We start from the raw sequence: 9,106 nt of genomic DNA, 5'->3' as shown, positions 1-9,106 counted from the left end.
ACCCCCATGTAATCCAAGATGTTTAAGTCTTTCTTTCTTCAGTCGAAAAGAAATTAAGGTTTTTGACGAAAACATTCCAGGTTTTTCACCCTACCACAGTACTTCCGCTTTTGTCACCTGTGACCTTTCCAATGTGATTACGTAATGCATGGTGCATCGCAGAGCAGTGCAAGACAAGCATTTGTGGTTAAAAAGTATATATATATATTTTTTTTCTTTTTTCTTTTTGGGAAATTACTGATTTCACAAGACCCTTGTTTCCCGTCTGGGATCATGTAGAACCTTTTGAAGCTGCACTGAAACTGCATGAAGTCAATAATATATGGAGAAAAATCCTGAAATGTTTTCCTCAAAAACCTTAATTTCTATTTGACTGAAGAAAGAAAGACATAAACATCTTGGATGACATGGGGGTGAGTAAATTATCAGGAAATTTTAATTCTGAAGTGAACAAATCCTTTAATAACCATAGAAACCAACTAGGTGAGGGAAAATGAGAACAAAGGAAATAGAAACTACATTTGAACCAAAACAAAGCATCTATCTATCTATCTATCTATCTATCTATCTATCTATCTATCTATCTATATATATATATATATATATATATATATATATATATATATACAGTACATGTTAAATCAATTATTTTAAGCTAATATTATAGTAATCAAAAGCTAACAAAAAAACTATCCATTGCTCATCGTGTTTTGGCCTTACAGTTACAATCATAAATATGTCTCTTATACTCCACTTCATTGCTCATGGGCTCCTACACGGAGTGTCTGGCACATCCAGCAGATATTAAATAATTCTGTGCTTAAATAACTGATGAGGCCGATGTCTAAGGGAGTTCAGTGGTATTCCGTTTTCACAAGACATTTATTTTATATAACTTGCTGGCCACACAGTCTATGGAGCATTTTTACACTACCTTTTTGCCATATGATACTTTTTTACATGAAAACATACAGTATCACAACACGTCAGCAAACAAGCTATTATGCATGATAATAAATGAATCCAGTTATCTAGATATAGATGTAAATGTGGAAAGAAAACTGACTAAAGATTAGAAACCAGAGTTGTTCCTAGTAACCGAGTCCCATCGGCCTAATAAATATACAATACTACTACAAAACTAGAAGCATACAAAAGTACTTTTGCAAACCACAGGAATGTACTAACTTGTTATGTTTTACTTTATCATGTTTGGGGTTTTCAACCCATCAATAAGTCTACATGTTTCCACTAGACTGCAAGGCAGGAGTGTTTTTATTTTAAAACCCAAGGTTGAAAAGCTCAAATTTTAAATCAAATTTCACATTGTTGAAAAGTATTGCAACATTTGAGCATTAATATGCTCATTCTGAAACATTTTTTTTTTTTCACAATCAAATTAGGGTCACATTATGTGGAATCAAATATTCTTTGATCTTTTAAGATAAAAGCATCTTTATACTATCAAAACAACCTTTCCAAACTCAAAACTTCCCCCTCTAGAACATTTATTTATGTTAAGCTGCAAAAATGAACTAAATGACTGTTTTCTGTATTTGAAGACAGATAACCACCCACAATTAAATGTCAATGGGGGTGTTTACATGCACAACAATACGCTGATAACATTTTAAAACAACAACTCAAGAAAATGTGTCTACATATCATTTTTATTCAGGTTTTGGTGTCAGAATGTAAATAAGCTGCCAGAACACTGCTAAAGGTGTCTTTCTGATTAAAAAAAAAAAAAAAAAAATGATTTAGAAAACAACAGGTTAAAGCACTGGTTCCCAATCCATGCAGATTTGGGAACCCCTGCTTTCAGGCATTTACAAAACTTTATACACTGACTGGCTATTAAGTATAATCAGTATCATGCACAGAATGAACTTTATTCAGGAATCAAAAAAATGCCTGCCAATCCCAATGATGTAATACAGAGGAAACACTGTAAATTCTTAAAAATAATGGTGCCAGAAAGTATCAAAAAGAGGGTTTCACAATAGTGCCAGAGCAGAATCAGTTTTTGGTTCCCTAAAGAACATTTCACTTAAAATTTCGTAAAATAACCTTTTTTATTTTCTCTTAATTCTATAAAGATTTATCAGTGTGAAGATCTTTTCGGAACATTTGGTGCAATAGGATTGTTCTATAGAATGTTCATGAAAACATACACCTTTATTTTACAATCATATATTCCCTATACAATAGTTCACGAAGAAGATTTAAGGGGACCTATAATTCACTTTTACAAGATGTACTGTAATATAAGTCTCTAGTGTCTCCAGAATGTGTCTGTGAAGTTTCAGCTCAAAATACCCCACAGATAATTAATTGCATAACCTGATATTGCTGAGTTCAACATGTTCCTGGGTCAACATTTTTCTTGATCCTGGAACAACATTCTAGTCTGAAAATTTAGTCTTAACCCTATTCCTACCCCTAAACCAAAATCAGAGGGAAATGATAGATGAATAACACTGATGTAGAAGCACCAATTCATGATTTTAAGCCTAAACTTGACATAATCTGTAAACTTGTCCCTCAAATCTGATTGGTTGATTTGAATGTTGTTCCAGGATCAACAAAAATGTTGACCCAGGAACATGTTGAACTCAGCAATATCAGGTTATGCCACCGTTTTTGTGTGTGTCCCTTTAAATGCAAATGAGCCACTGTTCCCACCCACTTTCCAGAAGAGGCCGGAGCTTTAACAGCTCAACAACAACAAAGCTGGAGAATCTCACACAGCCAAAATGAGGATTGTCAGTAACGGTGTTCAGCCTTACATTGTTCAAACCGGAGTCGACACTGATGGAGAGACTCAGGAAGTAGTTACAACTTTTAGAATGAAACTGGATGTTTCTGAATGGATAGTGGATAAATGTATAATTATTTAAAAGAAAATATCTCCCTTTGCATTGAACTTTGAGCATCGTAACTTTGCAGATGTTGTTAATACTCAAACACACTAACTAAATGTAAAGGTGCCCTAGATTGTTTTTTACAAGATGTAATAAGTCCTAGGTGTCCCCTGAATGTGTCTGTGAAGTTTCAGCTCAAAATACCCCATAGATTTATTTATTTATTTATTTTTTTTAACTGCCTATTTTGGGGCATCATTAACTATGCACTGATTTTTTCAGCACGGCCCCTTTAAGAGATGCGCTTCCTCTGCCACACGAGCTCTCAACTATATATACATCGCATAAACACAATTCACACAGCTAATATAACCCTCAAATGGATCTTTACAAGATGTTCGTCATGCATGCTGCATGCATGCTTCGAATTATGTTAGTAAAGTATTTATTTAGATGGTTACGTTTGATTATGTGTTAGTTTGAGGCTATGCTCTGTGGGTAACGGGCTAAAGCTAACATTACACACTGTTAGATACTATATACTATAAAGAATGAAGTTGTGTTTATGAATTATACAGACTGCACATGTTTAAAAATGAAAATAGCGACTCTCTTCACGGCTCTCATCTCCGTGAATACAGTAATAAATGATGGTAACTTTAACCACATTTAACAGTATATTAGCAACATGCTAATGAAACATTTAGAAAGACAATTTACAAATATGACTAAAAATATCATGATATCATGGATCATGTCAGTTATTATCGCTCCATCTGCCATTTTTCGCTGTTGTTCTTGTTTGCTTACCTTGTCTGTGCACAGATCCAGGCGTTAATACTGCATTTCCTTGTCTAATGCGTCGAATGGGCTGGCATTATGCAAATATTGGGGTCATACATATTAATGATCCCGACTGTTACGTAACAGTCGGTGTTATGTTGAGATCCGGGTGTTTTCCGGAAGTCTTTTAAACAAATGAGATTTACATAAGAAGGAGAAAACAATGGGGTTTGAAACTCAATGTATGTCTTGTTATTCAACTATGCCGAGGAAAATTCAAATTCTGATTCTAGGGCACCTTTAACAAAGTGAAATCATAATCAAGGACCCCTTTAAAGTCTTTTTTTATGTAAAAAGGTGCGAATAACACTACTGATATTGAAAGTGGAAAAAAGGGGGAAAAATAAATAGTAAAAATGTAAGATGCAACCCCCTTTAGGAGTCCTCAAAAGCATTTGGATTTTTACCAACACCAACTAATGTGAATGTTCATAAAATACAGATAACATTAACCATTGCCTACATTATTTATACACAGTTAAGAGTATCATCTATGAGGTGAAATGGCACTTGAACATCTCAAAGAACCCCGTGGTGAAAATCAAGGTTTTAATGTTGTTTATTTGTTTATGGTGTTTTTAATATACTTTAAGACAAACCATGTGCAAATTCATCAGTCAACACCACTGCTGAGTATTTTCTCCTTAAAACTGCAGTGTACCAAAGACAGTCTCAAAAATGCAGTTTGAACCAACCATCACAAACAAGTAACCAATCCCGTCAATGCGTGTGGGCGTGGCTTTTCTCCACTGACTTTTTATGATGCTCAAAGCGTTTCTAAGGATGCTGATTTTTAGAAGACAGCTGTCTGACTCTGAGATGGCGAAGGGGAACATGGTTTGTGTAAAATTAGCAACCCATTATTAGCTGTTTGATAAAGTAGTCAAGCAAAGGCTAATAGTATCAATTATTGTTGTGTGTACGACGTTGTAGACAAGTTACATGAAACACATGTATAATTCACTGTTCCTCTTCTTCTTATGAATCAGTTTCTGGTTCAAACATATATGGCTGAATTAAAACAGTATTTACACTTGCCATATTGTAGCGTTTACTATGGTAAAGTTGAGCGAGTGGATCAGGTAATCTGAGCTGGTGTGAGTGAGTGAAGGTGGCTAGGAAGGCTAATTTGCATATTCATGAGTCCACATACTAATGGATGTAGATGAAAAAATGTTTAAATATGTCATTTTGGTGATCAAAGATGGGTTTTAAGGGATACAATTATTGACTGCAGGGGGATTTATATATATATATATATATATATATATATATATATATATAAATATATATATATATATATATATATATATATAGATATATATATTAACATATCACAGCATCTGTAAATCACCTCTATTCCTCATTGATCAAAAACATATGAGGACTGAATAACAAATCATGGACAAAGGCTCAAACCTTTGGCATGCAGAAGCATCTGCACTATCACATTGCAGCCTTGAGATCTGCTGGGATGTTGAAGTGAAAGGAGCACTTCCCTGCTCACATCAGAAGTGGGCTCTGTTGACTTCTCTTTTTACTTACACAAATGGTCTCATCTGCAGTGAGCCAAATGTTTTACAGAGCAAGGCCTCAGAGGGAAAAACGCCTCTTCTTTTCAACAAGAGTGGATGGAGTGGAGAGTGCCGGGAGGCGATCTTCTGTTACCTGTTCATCTGCCAGCACAGGCCGGACAGCTGGCCTTCTATCGCTCTCTGAAGCCGTGTCTCATCCACTCCACATTCAGAAGCGGTTGACAAAGTGGGAGAAGCCACATTCCCTTTGTCTCTTTCTCTCTTTAGTTATAGCTTCAGGATGCCTTGCTAAACACCAGGGTCATTAATGTTAACTAAAATGAAAAAAATGATTAAAAAAGCTAATTCAAAATATTAATAAAACTAAAATAATAACACTGTAATAACACTTAACTGTTGTTTGCAGGTTGAGACCGGTTCAATGCACACTGTGCAAAAACTCATCTGTATCAAAAATACCCATTTGCTGTTTGATGACTTCACTTCCCTGACAAGGTACATGAGCAAATCAATGCTTATTACAAGAGCTGTCAGAGGAGGGATCAAATGAGCTTAAACGTGTGATCGCTGGGTTTTTGCTCATTGTTTCCTCTCATCATTGCGGCCGTCTCATCATATTACACCATGCTTTTTTTTTTTTTGTTCTCCTCTGGGACGAGGCTATTTGTTTGCAATTTCTGCTCAAATGAGAATGCAAATTGGACTAAATTATGTTTCAGTAAAAGAAATATGCTGTTCATACCATGTGAATCGGGATATAAATATACTGTATGCCATCAAAATGAAATAAATTAAATTATATAATGTAATTTGTGTGTGTGTGTGTGTGTGTGTGTGTGTGTGTGTGTGTGTGTGTGTGTGTGTGTGTGTGTTTACATAATTATATGGGATAGGATAGGATAGGATAGGATAGGACGGGATGGGATGGGTTAGGTTAGATTTGGTTGGGTTGGGTTGGGTTGGAATGGAATGGAATGGAATGGAATGGGACGGGATGGGATGGGATGGGATAGGATAAGAGGAGAGGTTAGGTTAGGTTAGGTTAGGTTGGGATGGGATGGGATAGGTTAGGTTGGGACGGGATGGTATAGGTTAGGTTAGGTTAGGATAGGATAGGATAGGATAGGTTGGGATGGGATGGGATGAGATGGGATAGGATAAGAGGATAGGTTAGGTTAGGTTAGGTTGTGATGGGATGGGATGGGATGGGATAGGTTGGGATAGGATGGGATTGGATGGGATAGGATAGGATATTTTTTTTAATGTTTGTCTTATGCTCTCCAAGGCTGAATTTATTTGATCAAAAACAGTAATATTGTGAAATATTATTACAATTTGTTTTCTTTGTAAATATAATGTAAAATTGTATTTATTTCTGTGATGCAAATCTGAATTTTCAGCATCATTACTCCAGTCTTCAGTGTCACATGATCCTTCAGAAATCATTTTAATATGATGATTTGATGCTCAAGAAATATTCAGTATTATCATCAATGTTGAAAATTGGTTGTGTTACATTTTCCTGGATTATATTTGATGAATAGAAAGTTCAAAAGAACAGCATTTATTTGAAATATATATTTTTTGTAACAATGTAAAAGTCTTTACTGTTACTTTTAATCAATTTAATTTATGTATGAGAAACACACTGTATGCACATTATAATGCAATATGTATACACATTATAATGCAAGTTTATCTTTTTTTTTAACAATTCAGAGAATGTTATAAAAATATGAAAATGACCTTGACCTTGATCATTTAATTTTCATTTTATTTATCTTGCCACTGTGTGAGTCAAGTAAAAAAAATAATAATAGAGTTTAAGTGTTTTTGCTTCACTAGAGCATTTTCACAAAGGCTATATACCCTTTATAGAAATATTACAAGCAAATTCATTTTATAAAAAAAAGTTACTGAGTACAAAAGCTGCTGCATGACATGACTAACCCAGAAAATCTGCAGTTATGTTCTGACGCTTGACTCTGGCAGTGACTGTGACACTCTTTGCCAATAACCTGGGCAAAGAATCAAACCTAGAGGCCCTTTAGCTGGACCCAGTGCCACACTGCCTGACCTATGGAGGTTCAGCGGAGATTGACAGACCTGTAATTGACTTGAAGGTTTGTCACGTTTCATGAGCTAAAGATGGCTTGTATAAAGGCATGTCAGATATCAGTCAACCTACATTATCTTTCTTATTCTAGTTACTTTCGTTCCTGTTTACATTCAGATCGACATGCAAGAGCTTGCAACACAACATGTCATGTTTCAGATGTCACAAATTGAATGTGTTCTGGAACAAATTGTCTCACTGGTTGTTTAAGAATCACTTAAAGGGGTCCTATTATGCTTTAAAAAAAAAAAAAAAAAAAAAACTTTCTTTAGTGTGTAATGTTGCTGTTTGAGCATGAAAAAAGATCTGCAAAGTTACAAAGTCCCTCTAGCGGGAGTTATTCTCTATATCAGTGTCACTGTTTCTGAACTCCCTGAAACGTCTCCATTGTAGTCTTGAGTTTTCTTCAGGGAACAAACACGTCACTATATTCTTTATTTAAATAATTCCCATTCAAGGCATATGCAGAATAAAGGGACGGGGCCTGGTTAAGTTAGTTAGTAGTGTGTTGAAACTGGTGGTTATGGTAAGGGGCGGGACATTTCCCAAACACACTCAAAGCGCTCGACCAATCACAACACACTGGTCCAGCCAACCAATCAGAGCACATTGTGCTTTTCAGAAGGAGGGGCTTCAAAGAGACAGAAACTAAACAGAGTGTTTCTGACAGACTGGGAAGAGAGGAGTTGCATCAGTGGAGAATATGAGGAAAATGAATGTGCTTTTTGAACATTCAAACATGTTCTAGTAGAGCCTAAAAAAGGGCATAATAGGTCCCGTTTAAAAACTATATTATATGCTTTTGTGCATTTCAAACAAAATATCAGTTACTGCATGTAAGTAGCATTTTGTCAATCCACAATGTGTTTGACATATACTTAAATGTAATGTTAAAAGGTATTTTCGAGCCACACATCCAGCCCATCCTTTGAAAATGTCAGCCTATTCAAACATGGACTAAACAGAGTCAATTGTGTCAAGGTGCAGTTTTATCAGTTTATCAAAGTTTATCAGTTTTAGGGAAACAGCTCTGTGAAATTTTGACGATTAGCAGTTGAAAGACAGGTATACGTGTCCTTTGGTGGGTCGTTGAACGTGGCTGAAAGAACGTGGGCAATGCAACATGGTAGAATATGATGGGCATACCAGAGGAGGTGATGCCAATCAAATGAGGCATGCATATAAATAGGGCAGAGAGCTAGCTCCTAGCAGTGACAGCTTATGCTGATTAGATTTTTTTCCCTTCACTGACAGGCCATTACAAATTCATCTTCTTTTTTCGATCCAGATGCACCACATGACCTATGAATGCCAGACTGCTAATGTAAGGAATACTGTCTCCTCAACACAGACATAATTGAATATCTTAGCATGACATATTGGTTTTGGACACATCTGGGCCTGTTCATATGCATTAGCTTCTTGCATGATCTGTGAGGGATGATACAAATTAATTACGCCAATCAGATGAAAGTGAGTGTGTGGGAAAATCTGGAGTGACTGTCTCTCGGCTAGTCGTGTATATAGTCTATGTGTGTCTGTGGCAGTACGATTAGTACAAACCCGATTCCAAAAAAGTTGGGACACTGTACAAATTGTGAATAAAAAAGGAATGCAATAATTTACAAATCTCATAAACTTATATTTTATTCACAAAAGAATATAGATAACATATCAAATGTTGAAAGTGAGACATTGTGAAATGTCATGCCAAATATTGGCTCATTATGGATTTCATGAGAGCTACA

The sequence above is a fragment of the Chanodichthys erythropterus genome, chromosome 15, assembly GCF_024489055.1.
Source record: "Chanodichthys erythropterus isolate Z2021 chromosome 15, ASM2448905v1, whole genome shotgun sequence".
Classification (NCBI taxonomy): domain Eukaryota; kingdom Metazoa; phylum Chordata; class Actinopteri; order Cypriniformes; family Xenocyprididae; genus Chanodichthys; species Chanodichthys erythropterus.
The sequence above is the reverse complement of the archived record's forward strand: the minus strand, read 5'-3'. Positions refer to the sequence as shown.